The 22,041-nt window shown below is 39.0% G+C and overlaps 1 long non-coding RNA gene across 1 annotated transcript; it reads right to left on the bottom strand.

Annotated features, from left to right (window-relative positions):
* Nucleotides 1-990: 990 nt before the first annotated feature.
* Nucleotides 991-4,166, bottom strand: LOC121089409. Its single transcript, XR_005828193.1, has 3 exons — nucleotides 4,153-4,166; nucleotides 3,204-3,206; nucleotides 991-1,173 (listed from the first exon to the last, which is right to left on the bottom strand). It is a non-coding gene; the product is annotated as an uncharacterized LOC121089409 (long non-coding RNA).
* Between the last annotated feature and the right edge of the window lie 17,875 nt (nucleotides 4,167-22,041).

Here is a 22,041-nt window from a genome sequence, read left to right as displayed (position 1 = left end):
TTTCCTAATACCCAATCTAAACCTCCCCTGGTGCAACTTGAGGCCATTTTATTTTATCCTATCACTTGTTATCTGGGAGAAAAAAAACCTACCCCAACCTGACTACAGTCTCCTTTCAGGGAGCTGTACCGAGCCATAAGGTCCCCCCTGAGCCTCCTCCTCTCCAGACTAAACACCCCCAGTTCCCTCAGCTGCACCTCATAAAACTTGTGCTCCAGACCCTTCACCAGCTTTGCTGCCCTTCTCTGGACACACTCCAGTACCTCAAGGTCTTTCATGTTGTGTGGGGCCCAAAACTGAACACACGATTTGAGGTGCAGCCTCACCAGTGCCAAGTACAGGGGGAAGATCATTGCCCTGGTTAGCTGCCACACTATTTCTGACACAAGCCAGGATGCTGTTGGCCTTCTTGGCCACCTGGGCACACTCCTGGCTCATGACAAGTCAGCCATCAACCAGCACTCCCACCTCCTTTTCCACCAGGCAGCTTTCCCGCCACCCTTTCCCAGGGCTGTAGCACTTCGTGGGGTTGTTGTGACCCAAGCACAGGACCTGACACTTCTCCTTGTTGAACCTCATACAACTGGCCTTGGCCCATCAGTCCAGCCTGTCCAGATCCCTCTGCAGAGCCTTCCTGCCCTCAAGCAGATCAATATTCCCACCCAACTTGGTCTCATCTGCAAACTTACTGAGGGTGCACTCAACCCCCTTGTCCAGATCACTGAAGAAGATATCAAACAGAACTGGCCCCAATACTGAGCCCTGGGAATGCCACTTGTGACCAGCTGCCAACTGGATGTAATTCCGTTCACTACCACTCATGCAGCCTGGACATCCAGCCAGCTTTTTACTCAGCATAGAGTACACCCGTCCATGCCATGAGTAGCCAGTTTCTCCAGAAGGATGCTGTGGGAGACAGTGTCAAAGGCTTTACTAAAGTCCAGGTAGACAACATCCACAGCCTTTCCTTCATCCACTAGGTGGGTCACCTTGTCGTAGAAGGAGATCAGGTTCATCAGGCAGGACCTGACTTTCATTAACCCATGATGGCTGGGCCTGATCCCCTGGCTGTCCTGCATGTGCCGTGTGAGGGCACTCAGGATGATCTGCTCCATAACCTTCCCTGGCACTGAGATCAGACTGACAGGACTGTAGTTCCCCGGATCCTCCTTCCTGTCCTTCCTGTAGGTGTGCATCACCTTGGCTAACCTCCAGTCTTCTGGGACCTCCCCAGTTAGCAGGATTGCTGGTAAATGATGGATAGAGTTTTGCTAGTATATAAATAATTTAAAGTCTATTAATGAGGACAACACAATGTTTTTGTAGCCCAGAGGCCACAGCAGTCATCCAGGTAGCCAAAGGAGATAAAGCAAGGTTCTGAACCTTAGTGTCCCTCAATGGCACAGTTGTGCTGTCTGTCCCTCAATATGTATTGCAATGATGGCACTGACCTTTCGCATTTCTCCTAAGGGAGAAATTTTGTTCCAGTGCAATTTTTATTCCAGTGTGTTTTTTCTTCCAAAATCAGCAGGACAAAACAAATGCTGAAGCCTCCAAAATTTTAATTAAAATGGAAATTCTTGTCTTCCGGGCAGCTCTAGCTGGTGCCTGTTGCCAGTCTGGGGGAAGACGTTCATACAGCTTCAGGAAATTAACAGCAGGGAATAACCTTACATTGGAAAGATATCCAACTATATGGCATCTGTGTGTATGTAATTTGAAGAGTTCTGTGATGTACAGTTCTCCATAAGCCGTTTTCCACACTGGAAACAATGAGGACCCAAAGTATTGGTTTGTGCTAACCAGCCTTGACGTTGTTATGTTGTCTTAGGTTTTGGTCAATCTTGAAAAGAAATTTCATTGCCACTGTATGAAAAAAAAAAAAAAAAAAAAAAGAGTAAACTACCATGTTGTTAATATTCTCCAGCTGGCTATTAGTTTGCTACATGGAACTGCAAAGTGACATCTAAGATGTGATTTATTATTACAAATCAAGAGCAGGCCCATTATGCCAGCCCTATAAGATTCTTGTTGCTTGCAACAGCCAAGTACTGTGGAAACTGCTTAAACAAATAAATGTTAGGATAAGGATTTGGAATAAACTCCTCCATTTTCTTAAACAATAATGCAAAATATCATTAGGCCAAGATGTCCCAACCACTTCATCTGTTTGTTGCTAAATCGGTATCCTTCCCTGGAATCTTCACTGCAGATCTACCAAGGAATAAATGAAAAACTGCTGTTTTCCACTTAACATATAGTAAGCAGCCTTTAAAAACAACTCTTCTCATCTGTTACATTCCAACCACATTCAGCTGTTTTTATCAGATCTGTGTGGTAGTATATCATCAGGGGGTAGCGGGGTGGTGGTGTAACACTGAAATATGAGGATATGCAAGCACTGCTTTGAATCCAATATAAACCTTCACATGAACTTGTACCGAATTCAAATATCAAATTCATAAAAGCATACCTGTACACACCCTTCCTGAATGCAATTCTAAATTCCTGTTACTATAATCCTGTTTACTGTAGCAAATCTTCCTTCTTCAGAGAAAATAATAGCATAATAAAACCCCAGCTTTTTGCCATCCTGTACTATTCCCTTCAGTCTTTCCAAACAGTGTGAATGGAACAAGAAAGAAAATGCATAGACGACATATACATTAAAACAGTATATTATAATAATTATCATCAATGAACACGCAACTACTCACAGGCATAATTTTACACAAACTGAAAGGGAGACTGAAGTATTAGACTGATTATTTCAGAATTTAAGTTTTAAAAGCAATACTTGTTTTATGTAGATTCAAGTCAAGTAAGAGACATGCTATTTGGTCTATTGTCGTGTGACATTGAAGCCCACATGCAAGATGTTATCAGACTAAGTTACTAATTCTCTTTTCAGTGTTCAATATTTTTATTAGATCTGTCTAGGTTTACTTTAATATTATTACACACACACACATTTATTTTATCCCATTTTTCAGTTACAGCTTTTGTGCTTTTCTTGCTGCAATCCCAGGCTTCCCAAGCAATGAGATTCCCAGCCAATGTGCTACTTATCACATTATCTATGTTCATGTTTCTTATTCCTAGTTGTAAGGAAAAAAGGTGCTTACTATGACAATAATGGCTCCAGAGCTCCTAACTTCATGCATACAGCATGAAATGTTCTAATCTGTCAAGGAGTCTTTAACTTGCTCAAAGACATTCTATTTATAATGAAGTTAACACAATCCACTTTCCCGTAGGTTTATATCTTAAGCTTGATCCTTGGTGCAGATTTTCTTGTAGCTAGAAAAGTTTTAACTCATTCTCCATCCTCCCCCTGAGTGAAGAACTAATAGGGTCTCTTTCCGCTGTCCAACAGTTCATTTTCACAAAATGTTTCAGGATTTGGCATTTTTGAGATTTCTGGTCCTCTGAAAAATATGGTTGAGATTTAATCTTTGGTTTGAAAGTTTTTTGTTTAGAGGGGAAGCAGAAAGGGAAAGAAAGAAAGAAAGAAAGAAAGAAAGAAAGAAAGAAAGAAAGAAAGAAAGAAAGAAAGAAAGAAAGAAAGAAAGAAAGAAAGAAAGAAAGAAAGAAAGAAAGAAAGAAAGAAAGAAAGAAAGAAAGAAAGAAAGAAAGAAAGAAAGAAAGAAAGAAAGAAAGAAAGAAAGAAAGAAAGAAAGAAAGAAAGAAAGAAAGAAAGAAAGAAAGGGAAAGAAAGAAAGAAAGAAAGAAAGAAAGGGAAAGAAAGAAAGAAAGAAAGAGAAAGAAAGAAAGAAAGAAAGAAAGAAAGAAAGAAAGAAAGAAAGAAAGAAAGAAAGAAAGAAAGAAAGAAAGAAAGAAAGAAAGAAAGAAAGGGAAAGAAAGAAAGAAAGAAAGAGAAAGAAAGAAAGAAAGAAAGAAAGAAAGAAATGAAGGAAAGAAAGAAAGAAAAAAAGAAAAAAAGAAAGTGGTCTTACCATTATAAAGACCAAGGCAAAGAAGTCATGAAGTGCCTCAGCCTTTTTGTGATCCTATGTCACTGTTTCCCTACACATCCAATAAAGGGTGGAGATTCTCCTTAGCCCTCCTTTTATTATTAATATATGTATAGAAACATATTTTTTTTTTGTCTTCTATGGCAGTAGCCGCACTAAGTTCTAGTTTGGCTTTGACCCCTTGCATTTTCTCTCTGCATAACCTCACAACATCCTTGTAGACCTCCTGAGAAGCCTGCCCCTTCTTCCAAAGGTTATAAACTCTCCTTTTTACCCTGAGTTCCAGCCAAAGCTCTCTGTTCAGCCAGGTTGGTCTTCCCTGTGAGCTTGTCTTTTGGAACATGGGGACAGCCTGCTCCTGTGCTTTTGAAACTTCCTTCTTGAGGAATGTCCAGCCTTTACTGGACCCCTTGGCCCTTCAGGACTGTCTTCCAAAGGGCTTTGTCAACCAGGCCCCTAAACAGGTCAGTTTGCCCTCTGGAAGTCCAAGGTGGTGGTTCTGCTACACCCCTCCTTCTCTGAGAATCAAAATCATTTCATCATTGCTATGCCCAAGACGGCCACCAACCATCATATCACCCACAAGTCCTTCTCTGTTCACAAACAACAGGTCCAGCAGGGCACCTTCTCACCAGCTGTGTCAGGAAGTTATCTTCCACACACTCCAGGAACTTCCTAGACTGTTTCCTCTCCACTGTATTGTGTTTCCAGCAGACTATTTATTAATTATTTATTAATTTTTCCATCAGCTAAGTTGAGGAGGCCATTGGTGCTGTTTGCACTTGTATGGATGCTGTCTGTGTTGATCTGCGTGGCCAGCCATCAGTATATGTGTGTATGTGCTTGTCTGTATGTTTATATCATGCGTGTGTGCGCGTGTGTGCCTAATGGGAACACATGCTCAGCCTTACATGGAGCCGTCAGCTGGACATGGAGTCATGGAGTTGTGACAGGCTTGCCTTTGTTGGGCTGCCAGATTCAGCAAGTCCTAATACATATTATTGCATTTCATTTCCTTAAGAAATTAGGTTATCAAAAATTATAATATAATTTCTTAGAGCATTAAAAAAATGTGTTGTTTTATAGTGTAGTTTTTCCCTTGGAAAAAATGGACCTATAATCTTTGTGAGTCTTTTAGTCTTGTTCCTGGAAATGATTTGACAGATGCTTCAGCTGCTATTGCCAACATTTCTTTGCAGGCAACTCCTTCCCCATGAGAAAGCATCTTTCCAGACTCAGTACTTATTACAGGGTAACTCCTGGCATATGCCAGTAGCCTTTCTTTTCCTGTTGGCTACTCGGACTCCAGGGTTTTTCTCCTCTTGACCATATGCACACGTAAGAGTTGATACATAGTAGAACTGGTAGGTAAAAATTAAACAAACACTGTTTCACCATGAATGTGGCACTGAAGCTACTGGAAAATAGCACTGGCATACTACGATATTTTTACAGCAGAATACTAAGGTGCTCTTGGTCTTAATTTGTGATTACCAGGCTCTGAGGGATCCTTTTCCTATTTATTTTTTTCCACAGCAGTCATCTAAGGAAAAGTCTAAATGAGAAACACTTGATTACAGAAACAGAGAAGTAGCTGGCTGTTAACATCTTACCTGACTCCTCAGGTGTTTCTTCATTCAACTCCACATCTTTTCTCATTATTAGCTATAAGCTTTTTGTAGACACAGTCTATAGAAATGTTGGCCCAGCAGCTATTGCAAGCAACTATGTTACATATAATACTCTATGTTAAATTAGCCATGGTCCAGCTCAAAAATAATTCACTTTTCACAGCTACTTTTCTTTACTGGACATGGTAAAAACTTAAAGTACTTGAATGGTTAAAAATATACTTTAACATTTATTCTTCTGTCCCTTTGCTCTGATACCTCTTCTCCCCCTGCAAGCCTTCTAGCTCCTTTTATATTTCTAGCCAGTAATTACAATAAAATCCCTCTCTGTCTTTGTTTTACTGGGCCAGACAAACTCTTCTCTATTGTTTTTCTCTGCTATTTTTTCTCTGAAGGGCTTGTTGTCCCTGATGCTACCTAGTATCTCTCCACTGCAACTTATCAAGATGCAGTTCATCTTTCCTGGTTATTTAAGCTTACCCCTCCAAGAGAAATTTAAAGCTCTTTCCTGCAGTGGTGCACACCAAGCAGTACCTGAGCAAGGATGTAGAAATGGTTCACAGTTACAACTATGATGATGCTGAATAATTCCACCTTACTATTAACTCAAAAAGTTTGGATTATTCTTGATTCTGTGGATATAACATACATATTCACCAAGCAAAGTACGGAAATTGACTTAGATTTAATGTCTTCCTTTTAATGTTCTCACTGCCTCTAGGGCTAATTATAGAGGAAAATACCAGATAATTGAAATGCTTCTATTTTTTAAAGATATACTTCTGTTAAAAAGCATGAAAGTGTATCTTTTTAAAATGAAGGTATTTTAACATTTGAAATATGGAAGTTTATGAATTAATGTCTTTTTATTAAAAAGTACAAAATTACAGAAACCCATAAATGTTCCTTCCTCGAATTTATAAAGTATAGGAATGCATATGAGTCATCAAAAATTAAAACTATAAAACATCAAGCAAGGTAAATCATGCTAATTAACAGTTATGATAGAAACTCTTTCATCTTGTCTATTTTTTTATTAATTTATGGAGTAACTATATCTCCTAGAGGGTTTTGATGTGATACAACAGTTCATTCCAGCAGTCCTTCCCACATAAATAGTTCCAAAGAACATTCCAGAACTGGGGGCTGTAAAAAGAAAAAAAAAAATTAAGGTATTGCCAAAAATATTAGCATGACAAAATTCAAACAAATAAATATGCCATATTTAAGAGAGGACAAAACACAAGACAGAACATGGAGTCCAGACATGAGAGAGATCTTATGAAGCACAGAACGAGAAAGGACAGGAATTAGTGGTGTAGGAGGTTGGATTTCTCTTTATTTCCCTCTCCTGGGGCCTGTATTTTATATTTTATTTAGAATTATTCTTTAAAATAAATGGTTTGAAGTGTGAGATGATGTCTGGAGACAGAGATATTTAGGGGACACCCAAAACTGATACAGTCTGCAAATGAGGAAGGTTAAGGCAAAGGAACCCCAGATAAAGTACTTTAATCAAAATGTAGGTCTAAGCTCAGGCATTGAGGATGGAGAAATCAAGAAAGAATGAGCAGAATATCTTTGAGTAATTGTGATAGTATAAGGAGCTCGGTGCCATTGGGGGTGCCTTCTGCTTTCCATGTGCAGTAGGAGTGGGGACTCATCTGATGGAGAATCTACAGAAGTGGTGCTCTTAATCCAGGCAGCTCTTGCTCCAACATCAAAGGGTGAATGCAGAGAAACTTGCATTGGACAATCCCAGAACATACCTTGCATTTCCAGCAAACCCAAAAAATTGCAATTGAGACAAAGTGGACCCACTTTATCTCCCATTTAGGTGCTATGAACAGAACAAAAATGTTTATGTGTAAGCCTTTTGGTGTCAACCTATATTCTTAAATACACCTCTGCAGCCATTTTAAATGCAGGTGTTTTTAAGCATCACAAGGATATGTGCATGTCACAGAGCAGGTAAACAGTACAATCAAGAATAGAGGCCAGATTTGCTGGTAGGACCACACAGATTTAAACCCAGGAAGGATGGCTAAAATATCAGGCACCAAAGAATGAAATTAGATCAAATAAGCTTTTCTGAATGCTTTGGGAAATAATTATATATTTTTTCCAGCACTCCAATCCTATAAGCAGCCTTTTGTTTTCAGTGCTTGATGATATTTGGTTTCAGTTTGTGGTTTTGCTATTGTTATTTTATATTAAGGAAAGAAGCATATATTCAACAAAACAGGGAGTGTACTTGACCTCTAACATTTCCTGAAAGGGCTTGTTATGTTTACCACATTTAAATGAAAACCAACTTTGACTGGAGCAGCAAAAGAGAAGACGAAAAGGATCAAGCAGTTTGATGATAGAAAGTTTTCCTAACAGCAAACTCTTTTCAAGGTAGACCTAGATTACAGGACCAAACAGCAGAAATCTACATTCACTGGAAATTGAGTGGTTTACAGCCATGATATGTCTCTAAGGCAAGTGTCCTGGGCTGTTTTTATTTATAACCTTCCCTATTTCCTCAAGTACATCTTGAATACTGTGACAACCAATCTATCTATCTACTACCAACCTACCTACACAGTTAACTATTCCACTTCCAAATTCCCAGAGGAAACAAACCGTGATGATACACCAGTCTTGAAGATACAAGCCAAAGTTAAAAACAGGAGAAGTCAGAAAAAGGTAACACTCTGGAGTGTGTAGACTTGGGACTTTGTTTCCATATCGACAAAGATAAGGAGTCCAAAGCAAAATACCAACCTATGTGTAGGTTTTGAATGCACCAGAGCAAAGTTGTTTTTGGTTCAAGGGCACTATTTTCCAGTTTCTGCTTGTAAGGTTTCTATCCAGGACTCAGCTTTGCTTGGTGTTTCACTGTAGGTTACATAAAACTCAAAAGTCTAAAAAAGAAAGAAATAGATCAAAGCACAGTGCCTCATCTGCCTTCACAAACCTTCTAAAGAATGCTCATCCTTAAGGTAGAACTACAGCTGCTCATGTGTGTTTGAACTGACACCCTGGTGCATTCAACACAAAGTGTAATGTAATGATACGACTTAGCTAAAACTGCTAAGCTTAGTATCCAGCACAGGAAAGCTCCAAATCAGGTGAATGTTATAATCATTTTATGAACAGTGTGACAAAAAACAAAAATCCAGTGGAGCAGCTGTGTAGGCTTGGAACTCCAAACTGGTTAAGTAGCTTGCATGCTCCTAATTCAGTTGATTGATTGGTAGGACTGAGCATGTATGTGACAGCAGTGACTTTCATTACTAAGGTCAAAGCTAAGGCAATGACAAGTCTACCCAGTTCCCTGTGGCAAGATTCCAGACAGCAAACATAATGGTGAGAAGTAATGCTGTGTTTCTATGTGACACTATTGTGGGACGATCCTTTGAGTCTTTGTGTGAGGCAGATATTGTACTTACTACTGTCACTGACACATTGCAGCACTTAAAACAAAACATCTTAGAATCTTAATTCTAATTCATATCCTCAGAGTTACGTAATAACTTTGACCCCATAGAATCCTTACAGTCATTAGAAGCAGAGCAAGATCATCTTGGAAAGAAGCACACAAATCTTGTGGGTTTTTGTGGACAAAAGCAGCCTTTGCATATTGTTTTTTTATACTTCTTTTTTTTTCACTCATAATTGTTCAATGAAGATGTGAGAATTTTTTAAAGCATCTACTTACCAGCAAACTCTGCAAAACTGTGTCTAAGTGTTTGGTGTTAATCTCTTTCTGTTGTGCACTTAATTTGCCTGGTTTGAAAACTTCTGTAAGCAGAAAAAGAAATAAATTTTAAAAGAACATAAAAAAAATTTAAAAGAACATAAAAGAAAATTTAAAAGAACAATATAAATATAAATATTCACCTGGCATATATCTGAACAACTATATGTTTGTTTCTTTCGTCCTCTCTAAGAATAGACAATTGCTCCTACAATGATAAATCAAAATATAATTTAAAAAATATTCTGCAGGTTTTGGCCAGCTGTAGGTACAAACATTATTTCTACTTATAAGTGACAACTGACACTCCTCATTGTTTGTAAAATGAATACACAGCAATTCATAGAAGCATAATACTCCATAATATTGAAAATTAATATATTTGCCAGCTTCAGTCTTATGAAAGCTGGCAGTAGATTTTTAGTGATTAAAGAATTGCTGCTGATATTTCTTGTCCTCACATGTGGAATGACTGAGAAAAAGCACCCTCTAAGTCCCCACCATCTCCCCGTAGTCCCCACCATCTCTCTTCGGGTCATTTGCTGCTTGTGGCATGGGCATGAATCACAAACCTCTACATGCTCCAGAGCTTCAGCTGTTTTTCTCACTGGATCAGGATTTTAGTGGTTAAAACACCTTCATTTTTCTCTTCCACGTGTGCATATGCCCATCGTGTCAGTGCACAGGCTAGGTACCGTCAGAGAAAAATGCATGTGGTTCCCAACAAACTAAATATTGTCAAAGCACATAGGTGCCACAACAGAGGTAACAAAATGTTTGTGATTTGAGATGTGCTATGATTATCTATGTCTACATCTCCATTATTGCTCTTGATCTAATGTAACAAAAACCCCACCCCTGTTTCATAAAGGCATTTGCAATGATTTTGAATGTTAATCTGCCTGACATATCTGCAATATTTCCCATGTCTGCATTTTGGAAACCCTTGAAATGAAGGAAAAATTCCTCCAAATATTTATGTTCAACAGTATAACTGCATTGTATACATACAAACATAATAAGTATGTGTGATACATGTGTGACAAACCTTCCTGGACAAGGAGAAATGCTGATGAGGCTTAGGTTTTCCTCATTTAGGCTTTCTGCTTATACTCTCATTGCTGCCTCTATTTCCCACTTGCTGCACCATACCACAGGCTTTGATGCCCATAGCTGGAAAGGGTTTAGACGCCACTTACTGAATTTCAGATTGATTCACATCATCAGTTTCAGTGGAATTACCCTGAGAATGTCTTTGACCCATTAGTTTTAAATAGTGCTTTTGTAGGAATTGTGCAGCTGGGGGAATACGTCTGTGTCCAGTTATGAATTCCACTTGGGTTAGGGAAGATTGTTTTAGATGTTGCAATTACTGTGAATTAAATCGGTCATTGAACAGCATGAAACTGGCAGGTCTCAAAGTCCTGTGTCTGGAATGGTGCCTCATGAACCACAAGCTGTACTGGTGTGACAGTGCGTAATGCCACTAGTTATGCTAACTGTTGCTGTCCATCCTTGCCCGCCCATCCATCCATACAAGGAGCCAGGGAAAACAAACTCGTGTGGGGAGAAAAACGACATTGCAATAGGCTTTAAAAATTACATATGTTCTTCAGCTACAAGTACTGAACTTGTTACCAAATGCTGGAGAGTGAACAGAAAAGGAAAGTGTGCCTTTTGTCTTGGAGATACTGATCAAAATCCACAGGCTGTGAAGTTACAAGAATTATGAAATACTCTTAAAGTTTTGCTGTATCCCTGTACATCCTATCTGTAATTCTCTGCAGGGATTCTAGGAATGGTATGGTATATGCATCTGAAGGCACATGGATATGATCCTCCTTTTAAGAAATTCTTACCTTCATTATTTTACCTGACACACAATCCTTAAAGAAAGTAACTAGAAAAAAAAAAAAAAGAGTTAACTCACTTGGTTCCCTTCTGTTAGAGGGGATTATCTGAGTAACTGAGTAACCAATTCAGCAAGCCCAGACCAGTGGGTCTTCCTGAAAGGCAGCTAGGTCATAGATGTCCCAAATACAAAAGAGGTACAGGAGACAGGAACTGTACTGGTGAGATTGAGATCGCAGTCATTAGTTAGCTCCAGGGAACTTATTAGACCAGTAGAACTCAGGATCCTATCCTGAGTGAGTAACACATGGTGAGCTTTGCCTTTTTCAGATCGACCCTGGACATCCATTTTCTGACCAAAAAAATGAAACAAAACAACTGGGTGGTGGCGGTAACATATTGCAGGGCCACCTCCCTGCTCACAGCGATTTTTCAGCAAACCATAGTACCAAACAAACACAATTTATTACACATTCTCACAGAATATATGCTACAATCCTCTACCTAAAGTTTTTGCACCTTTCTGCAGATCCATTTTGTCTTCATATACACACTACAGGGAAAGGGAGCTGTGGCAGAATCTTTATCCTAGACATACTTGTCCTCAGATCCTACCACAGTGCCAATGGTAGGAGCACTAGTAAAGCTTGCCAAGTTTCTTTGTAACTCCCAGATACCAAATCAAGTGAGATTGCTGATGAGTGACTTGCAAAATCCTAATCTGGCGTCTGACACTAACACCCTTTATGGCTTTAGGCAAGTCTCCACACCTTTCTGCTGCTGCCTTCCCATGGCTAAAGTGTGTATTTGTCTGTTACACCAGGTTTTTAGGGAGAATTCATTATTCAGCACATTCACAGATGTTGTGCTTTACTTTCTGGTGCAGGGTGTTGCAATAAATCAGGCTACTTGAAGTGAAAGAATCTGAATACAAATGATTATTTGCTGCCTTATCGAAAAAACTATTCACTCTACCTTCCTGTGAGCTAATCTGAGCTACTTAAGGTCCTAATACTCTTGTCTAAATTAATGTTATAATGAATAGTGGGGTAGTTACCTTTATGGACTAATGAACCATGCTGAATTAATCATTTCTATTAAGATTATCAAATAGGGTTAAACTCATAATACTAATTAAAATCTTAGACACCTGCCATCCTTAGGCATTTTTAGAAATTTTGGAAGATGAAGGGACTTTATGTCTAGGATAATTTTAGGTTTTATAACATGTCAAATACTACATAAACAAATCAATGCAATGCAATCAAGAAAAAATGGTCAACAGAAGCACAACATAAGAAGCTGTTGCTGAACACAGGTTAATCATCTAAAAGTAATAGCCCCACTTCGAAAAAATAAGATAATAATTGGGGGTATCATCTGGGCTGTAAAACCTGTCTCACAGCTGTCACAAGTGATAGGCTTTTAGTTTAGTGGGATGAAAGAACATATAGCATCCTAAACATCCATCACCAAGCACTGTCACGTATTGCAGAGCACTCCATCACCTTACAATATGCACAGACCAAACCTCCAGAATATGACTTGCCATAGGAAGATCAAAGATGCCACTAGTTCCTTAATTCCTGCAATAACAGAGAATTTGTAATATGAAACTGCCCAGATGTAGCATGAGAATAGGGTGCATATTTATGCACAAGAAATATTGAATCATTAAACCTGTCACTTATAACAGAAATGTTGGATAGCCTAGGAACGGAAGCTCTGCTCGTATACTACATCAGGCTCATGCACTAGAATGCGCCAGGTTTGAAGCACTGGAACGTACCAGGCAGATGTTGACCACATATGCAACAGGAAAGAGCAATATCTGAAACTCTGAAACCAGTAAAAATTACCGCAAGAATCAGAAAATTGTGATGCAGCAAACAAAAATGTTTGCAAAGGCAATAAAGGCATGCAAAGGCATGCAAAAGGATGCAAAGGCAATAAACTGTAAACTATATGAACTCGTGACTACACAGGCTAATAATTTATGAATTTTTATGGCCAGACACTAAGACTTTTTTGTCTCTATAATGTCACCACAGCTTCAGAAACAACTGCATAATATGAAGACTATTCAGAGCAAAAGTGACACCAGGTTTGGAGGATGTCTCTAAGGATAGTAGAGAGTGGAAGGTGTGACATTAATGCTGCAGCAAGGGCATCTCACAAGGAAGGAATCATTCACGGTTTCCAAAAATAGCCTAGAAACACATTTCTCTTCTAACTAAGGAAAAAGAAAAGCTAGGCATTAGTAAAATGGCTATTATAACTGGAGTAAGTGGGTAAAGGAATTGATTCCCTTTTGATTCCTTTACTCTGAAGCAATTCAAAACCAGACGTATGAAGATATTAGGATGATTAAATGACAAGATGTTGAGTAGCCTTGCAATGTGGCAGGATTCATATTGTTTTACTGAAGAGGGATTTGGGGGTTTTTAGGACTACCTCTGACAGATTTTTTTAGCTGTGATGCCCTAATGTACAGTCCTTTGGACAGACACGAATCAATTTTATGTCCACATTTCTGTACGAACAATTGAGCACCCTCACAGCTAACAGATGACAGAAAGGATCTGCCTGCAGTAGAAAATGGCTATCCATTTTCCCCAGCTCTTTGCAAGTGGTAATTAAATTGTGCAGCATAAAATTAAAATTCATAGAATCACAGAAACTGGAGATAGAAAAGAGCTACTAAGGTCATTTTTGCCCATGCCCTTCCTTCTGCCAAGTGCTTTGTCCAGCACTTTGTAGACAATTTGAAATGCTCTCTACTTACCTAGTGCTTTTAAGAGACCTGCATTTGATTTACGTGCAGTAGAAAATTATACCTTTTCTCTAGAGATGGACAATTTGCCTCATTCAAACAGTTGTGTAATCAATTTCATTTACCAATTACAGTTCTTCATTAACACACAGCCACCAGGGCACATGGGAAAGCAGAAAGTTAATGAGATTGAGGATGGGATCAGGAGGGTCTCCAGAATGACTTGTTTTCCCCTGACAATCCAGTAAATCTTTACCTAGCTGAGTGATTCTGAAAGAGGAAGCAGGTTTAGAGGATTAATCTGAGGCATATCACCATTCATCCCGCTGTGGATTAAATGGACCTGCTGCTTTACAGGGGCAGATGGGGTTTGGCAGGGGAGAGAGGAATGGACTGGTGAACCAAGCGTAGGGAGAGCAGCTGGGTGTTTGCTGGGAAGTGCAGAGCACCTCACACTGGTGGGAACTGAGGTGGTTATCAGTCCTCAGTTTGGAGTTTATTATTACTCAGAAGGGAGTAAATGCTGCCTGAAAAAGAAGCTTTCCTGTAACATGGCAGAAGATGTGAATTTCACATCTCCCTGGAAATGATCCTGTTTCTAGCCTAAGCCTGCAAAGCCTGAAGTGACTGTGCTTCGCATAAGCACCTCCCATACCCCAGAGGCTTGAGTCTAAAACAGCCTGTCTGAGGCCCCCATCACCCCTTCCAGGGCTTTTCAAAATGCTTCTCCCCAGGGACTGGAAAGTGTCTTGTCCAAAAAACCTAAATGTTTATCAAGCTTCTTTTTTCAAATAGATATAAATCTTCTGCTCAGGACACAAGCCATAAATATAAAACTAGGCTTTCCCTGGGGATAAATTGCAACAGTCTACAGCTGAATTTCTTTTGAAATAACTAGCACTGCCTGCAGTCATAAATAGGACATTGAACTAGGAGGGATACAAATGTGATCTGATGCAGACTTCCTAGACATGGCCACCCCTCCCACCATATGGCTTGTCTTGAATCTTGGCTCATCAGTTGCTTGACAAGGGTCCTGCTGTTCAAGTGGTTGTCCCAAGCCTAATCCTTATATGGCCTAAGTTGATGGTGACAATCCTGTGCGGCACCAGGTTCTTGTCTCCACCTCCTGCTGAGTGCCCCACAGAGACCCCTAAACTGCCTCTGACTAATGGGTATCCAGAGCTGGAGTAAGTTAGCTGTGTCAGCAGGGCAGCACCCCGCTGCAAAGAGTGCCAGGGGTATGGAACTGTGCTGCACTGTTGCTGGTACATTGCCCACAGGACTGAGCGAGCCTCCTGACCCAGCAGTGTGTGGTGACATCTACATGAGGCAGCACACTTGGAGCCAATACTAGCACTTTTGTGCATCTCCTCTGCACCAGCCAGAATTCCAAAGTGGCTGGAGGGCTGTTGCCTTTGCTTTCAGTAGGATGAACATTTCACATCACCCTTCAGGTACTTAAAAAATTGTCCTCAGATGACTCTGGAAATCCAACATGTTGGCAGTCCCATTTTCAATACACTTTCTAATGGGTCCAAATGGCCCAAACATGGATCTGTTGTGTTTCTACTTCTTTTTCAGAATACACATTCTTACTAGTATGTGAACTGATACTACTCTAATAAGAAAGGGGGGCACAGCTGAATAAATACGTATTTCAGGGATGACCTAACTATAAATGTGGTTGCACTGTATAAAAGAAAAGCCATACATCATGACTCTGAACATGATGGTGCAACAGATTGATTCTTATAAACCTAAGCTTTCCTTTCTCATTTCTTTTAAATATTTGTCAGCAACAACACAAGAAGTAAAAAAAAAATAGTTTGATGAAGTGAATGATTTCCATTTAACACAGCATTTTTTCACATATACATATCTGGTATCTTAGCAGAATTTTTATTTTAAATTTACTTCTTGTTTGTGTTGGTTCAAGACTATCACAAAATGTGAGCGAATGAAAGGAACTATCTCAAAATGTGAGAGAATACAGACTTTACTGTGGGGGTACAGTGACAGCTGACTATTTAAAAAAAAAAAAAAAATCATGTAAATTCCAAAATGGAATTTCAATTAAAATAGAGAAAATTACTAGTGAAGATGCTCTCATGAAAGTGTTTTCCTTTTTCTGTTCAGATATCAGAATACACAGAGAATTCTTCTGAGGCAGAAATTAATCCTCAGACTACACCAGAACCACACCCATGCTTTTGAATTGCAGAAGGCCCTCAAATAATTGTTACTTCTGTCATCCTGAATCTTCATACAAAGCCCAAATTCACTCCTGGGTCTTATGGCTGCTTTGGCTCTGGAAAAGCTGGAAGTTAATTCCTCTGCATAGGGGTCTGAAAGCCTGGAGTTCAATGGCAAATGGGAACATCTTGCATTAAACATAATTCTCACCTTAATAGGTCTGATCCAAGTCCAAGTCCTTCCCAGCTTTGCTCATAATGATACTGTAGAAACAGTACAATTTTTAAGGCAGCATAAATGTCCTTCATGCCCAGCCTATAGCTTCTCAATGGCTTGTAATTTACTCAACCTGAAAAGAAGATAATATTCTATGAATAATTGTAAGAGCTCTTGCCTTTAGTTACTATGAAAACTGTGGTAGCTGTAGTACATGTGATTGCAGAAGGTGTGAGGATGACCACCTGCTTGGTCTTTATTTGGTGTCAAAGAATATCACTATGTCACTCTCTGCTTCTGATGTAAGAAAGGAAAAGAAGAGTTTGGGAAACCTCCAGCTCTGTATTGTTCTTGGATTTGCTGTCAAATTTAGATAAGATTCCTCCGTGGCATTCTCTTTCCAATTTGAAAGATGATTATTTGGCATGCAGAAATATTTGTTTAGTGCCTGAAGTCTAGCCAGACTGAGATTAAGGGCTGACTTGGATATTTTAGAAGCATTTATTTGGTACCTTCTTTCTTTTTTATTTCAAAGAAATGATGATACATTATTACATGGCTTAGAGAAGGTCATCCAAATTTTAAAATTTGGTACATAAGGGTAGGTACCTCAGTCCTTCATGAGAACAGTCTCGTGCAGACAGGGAGCAAGTGAGGCTGGGCGCATAAGTGCAGCTCTGAGAGAGGAGCGTGGTGAAAGCGGCACCACCCTCACCCTGATGATTGCTGAGAGGACTGTGACTCAGATGTGCATCTGAGTCACCATTTCTCCCTTCCCTTCCTCTGGCCAGGGAAGGTACTGATGTTCTGCTGGTGCCTTGGAGATGTAAATGATAATATTGCCTCCATGCTCCAGAAGCCAAAGAAAGAAAAGATTCCCTCTCATCCCTGTCCATCTGGACTTGCTCCGAGTAGTCTGATTAGGGGTGAAAAGAAGCGGCATGACTAACATCAAACCAAGTGCTAGAATCAGAGACTAGTCAGTGCAAGTTCCCTCTGCGGTCAGTGGAGGAGGACAGGTTTCTCCAGAGCATGATTCAAGGCAGGAAACTACATCAGAAGGTATGAATTTGTGCGGCAGTGCGTACGTCTTACAATAGACGTTATTAAATTAATTTTGACGTTATAAAATTAAATTAAAATGAACAGTCACAGCACATTCTGTCTAGTAGTGGCTGAATCTTGTATGTCAATAATGATTGAAATCTAAGGATTAGTAGAGGCAAGCAGCAACTCCTACATATTCAAATAAGATTTAATTGCTCAGAACATCATCCTGATTAGAGTCAACAAATCAATATACAGCAATGTAACTTAAATCTAAGATAAGGCACTGCCTACTGAAAGATGTGGTCTCTGTTAGTACATTGGGAAATTCTCCTTCTTAATGAGGTTTGGAAAATAATACCAGACACTTTATCAATGTTGAGAATGCCTAGGAAGGCTTGTAGTCCCTCCTTCTGGTCCTTCCCTAGCTTCCACTGGTCTTCCCACTCCTACAACCTCCTACTTAAATCTTCAGTCATCTCTTTCTTTGAATGAAGAAATGTGCCTGTGTTGTTGATTGCTTTATCTGCAAAAAACATACTGCCGAGATTCTTAATTACAGTGTAAAGGTTAATCTGTTCTGTTTTGTTTTCTAAAAAGATACAATTCTGTCAGTTGGTTTTCTTGAGTTACAGAAGTTTTCTTTGATGGTCATGTTTTACCACTTTCCCTGGTTTTCTGCACCTGGGATTCTGGTTTCATCTTGTGCCTTCCTCCACTTTCTGGAATACTTTTTTGAACTGTAGAGTTATGATGTGAGATCCTGCCAGTTCACCAGCCTGGCAATATCATATTAGTCTGACAATCAGCATAGTGAACATTCAAATGGTTAACACTCAGCACTACATAGAATAGCAAAAGTCCATTTATAGATGCCCCAGAATCAATGGGAGATGGATTTCTTTTCTTACCTGACAGATAATAATCATATCCAATTCCTTTCCTGAGATACTAATTTTTAGTTCTTTGGCCACTAGCAGACCAAATTTTTTTCAACAACTGAATAGAAAAATCTTAAGAGTTTCCCCATCACCAAAGCTTTCCTGACACAAAGTAAAAACAACTATTGAAATTAAATCTTCTGACAGTGGTTAATGACAGCTTTACTGCATTAATAAATCACAGTATCTGAAGCTTCCCTTGGCTTGCATGGTTCTCCCTCCTTTGCTGCTGCAGTGTCTACAAATGGCCTGGCCTTACTCAGAAAATACGAAAGTGAGATTCAGAATTATAAAGTCAGACAGATTATGTGTATAGACGCACATGTATACACACATCTATATAAATTCTAAGATGCTATATTTTTTACAAGCCAATCCTAATTGTCTCTGAGGAATTTTGTAGAAGCTGAAAGAGACAGTGAAAACTTGCTAAAAAAATAAGAGAATAGGAATGAAGCCTGAGAATAAACAAGATCTGATTTACTAGTCATAGAAAAAGTGAATAAAAATAAATAAGAAAAATAGATGCCTACCACACTTTCTGCAGATGCTATATTCCTTCAGACCCAAGGTCAAATGTCACCCTTCTTTATAACCACAAGGTGATGTTTTGCAGTCTATAATTAAGAAGAGGTTATCTTTTCCAAGCTTTGTAATATATTATGTTCATCAACCTGATTGTTCTGATTTATTTATTCACTTTTAAAAGTTATTTTTCTGTGTGCTGAGTCTCAGTTTTAATGAGGAAAAAGGTTGTCCTCAAGTCAGATTTCTCTAATATGAGTCAGGGTTTTACAACTCAACTTGATCATCAAATGAAAAAGGTGACTCATCCTCTAAACTAGAAAAAGAAATAGTACTTGTTCTGATATGATTTGATTAGTCCTGATCAATTTATCCCACTAAAATTTTTCCAATTCACATGTCAAAATAAATGAGGTAATTTGCATGTACCAAAAAAAGTTCAGAATTGCTTTGAAAGGCAACAGAACAGAATGGGAAGAATTAAAATTACTATAGTCACAAGGTGTAGCTGTAGTATTTTATAGCAAAACACATTTTGTTAATTCTGCTGCTTATTGTTTCAGTTCAGGACTTTAGTGCTTTAGAGCTTCCCCCTGATGTGGAAACCCCAAGCTGAATTCTGTTGTTTGCCCTACAGCATTTGACCCTTATCTGCAACTTTCTAGCAGAGTATCTTAATCATCCAGCTGTGTATAGCTTTCCAAGGACAAGGAAAATGCTCTTGGCAAAGCTATGCCAGTCCATAGCAAAGAACTCAAGATTCACTGAGCTCAGAGATACATATACAAATGCAGAGTATCAACATTTACTTTGTTTGCCTGTTTACTGATTATATTTTATATTAGATAAAAAGTATAAGGAGAAACCTATCAGCTAGCAGGGGAACGAAGAGTTCTCCTTTCCCAAGCAATCCATAGCCTATTGGGAAGTCTGAACTTTGCTTCATCTCCTTTCCTCTAGAGCGATGAATCAGAGTGGAACAGCTACTGCAGCAGAGCTTGGGATGCCCTTTCACTTCCCAACAGTTAGTTTATAGACTGGTGATTAAGTAACTCTCACAGAAAGTAGGAGATAGAGTTTGAAACCCCTCAGGTAGGGGTTACTGTATGCAAAGAGACACAAGGTACCACAGTGACTGCATATCCATCCTCCAGCTGCCCTTTCACAGGAAAGAGTAGCCCATCATCAGGTTTGAATGAAAAGACTCTGTGTAAAGCCTTCAGGCCAGAGCAGCTGCACATTTGTACCTACTCTTCCTGAGAAGGCTCAGGGCTATAAAGGAAAGCACCTTCTCCATCCCTAATGTCAGTTGTGCTTGGATATGACTTACAGCTTACTGCTTTCCAGGGCTTTTCCTTATATGCTAGTTTAGGTGGCTTCCCACCCAAGTGAACTGGCTTTGAAATTAACTGATCCCACATCATAGCACTGAAATAATTTCAGACATATTGTCTAGAGGATTTCGGTAGCAGAAAACTATTGTGGCTCCTATTTGCAAGAGTTAATGCACCTGCCTATAAGATCCTGCAGTGCTGACCATGGTAGCCTCCGAGCTCTCTGTAAAGGCAAGCCACAATCTCTCTGTTTTAATTCCTCATTTTTAAAATCAACATACTGTGCAGAGATGTATAGGCAAGAAATACAAAAATGTAAAGCACTCAGATACTAAAGTAACAAAACGTCTAAATAAAAAAGACTGATAAATATTTTCAATGGAGCTTAATAACTAAGTCATACCACAGCTTACTCAGCAAGGTTGGCATCTTCTGTCTGCAAATTTTCTGCAAGCCACCAGAACTTTACTTAAATACAACAAAAATGTTAATCTTGAATCAAGTTGTATGGATATATTGCATTACTGTCTAGACATGAAGATGACAATATGTTGTTACAAGTATGTTTGGGTTTTTTTCTGTAATAAACTGTTTTACAGCATTCAAGGCTATATTTAACTGATAAAGAAAGGGAATAAAGCAAGTTTCCCCATGGAATATACTTTGTTTTAGAGTTCTAAAAAGTTTGACTCCATTTACTGTTGCCCTTTCCATGATGAATTAGATTGATTTTCCTCACTATAATTCTGTTAAAAGACCCCTTCTGCTCTTAAAGTATCCCTGTGATACAGCAGTTCTGCCATACCAAAAAGCATAATTTTCTGAACAGGAAAAGATATATCGTCTCTCACTGCATTGATAGTTTTCCAGACTATGCAACTTCTCAAGGAAAGCTGAGTTCATGTCACAGTGATTGCAAAAATGTTGCACTGTTATTAAGTGCTACTTCCCCAGAACTGTCTCAAATTCCTCCAGTGGGAAGTAAACAGACATTTCTCATGATGACTCCCATATTTTTTTTAAATAAACTTTGAATGTTCCAGATATCTCATGGCATTCATATGCTGTGTGGATCTGCTGTCCAGGAACTGCAAGTGTTTCACCCTGCTTAGCATGAGGACACAGTCATTGATGTGTGCAGAGGAAGGAAGCATGTTGAATCTTAGAAAGAAAATATTCATTGTAACAAAGGGTGATTTCATATTGCTTTCCTTTAAAAATTTGCAGATTATTATATATCCTTCTACTGCTTGATAGGATAGAGGAACCATTAAAGCTTTGGAGTTTGCAGGAAACAACATTAGCAGGTTAGAATGTCTAGAAAGACTGTGCAACTCAGATAAACAAGTTTGTAGGCTGTAGAAACTATTTTAGGCTTTTTTTTTTTCTTTTTTTTTAAATGACAAAATAAAATACTTGCCAGCGTGCATTTCTGAAAGCAAATAGCTCAAAGAGTGATATCTTACAGCAATTTTTCCTTTACTACCTTACTACTTTGCCTTTTACACTCGACACTCTGCAATATTCTACACTGCCAAAAAGTCTTGTTTTTTCCAGACTGCTTGAATTCCTGCTCCATATTTAATTGATTAGACCTGTTTACATGGGACTGGAGAGGACCTATGCTTGGACATAGCAACAAAGTAAAACACAGTCAAATTTTGAGTACAGTCATATACGAATATGAACCTCAGTTTTTCCTTTTAGTCTTGTCACATAAAAGCAATAAATGAGAAAAAGGGATTTCCTGGGGGAAAAAAGTAATCACTGACTTTTAAAATGAAGAATATCTAGCAAGCAGGAGGCGG

This window comes from Falco naumanni, chromosome 5 (genome assembly GCF_017639655.2).
Source record: "Falco naumanni isolate bFalNau1 chromosome 5, bFalNau1.pat, whole genome shotgun sequence".
Classification (NCBI taxonomy): Eukaryota; Metazoa; Chordata; class Aves; order Falconiformes; family Falconidae; genus Falco; species Falco naumanni.
Note: the sequence above shows the minus strand (reverse complement) of the source record. Positions and strands in the feature narration are given on the sequence as shown.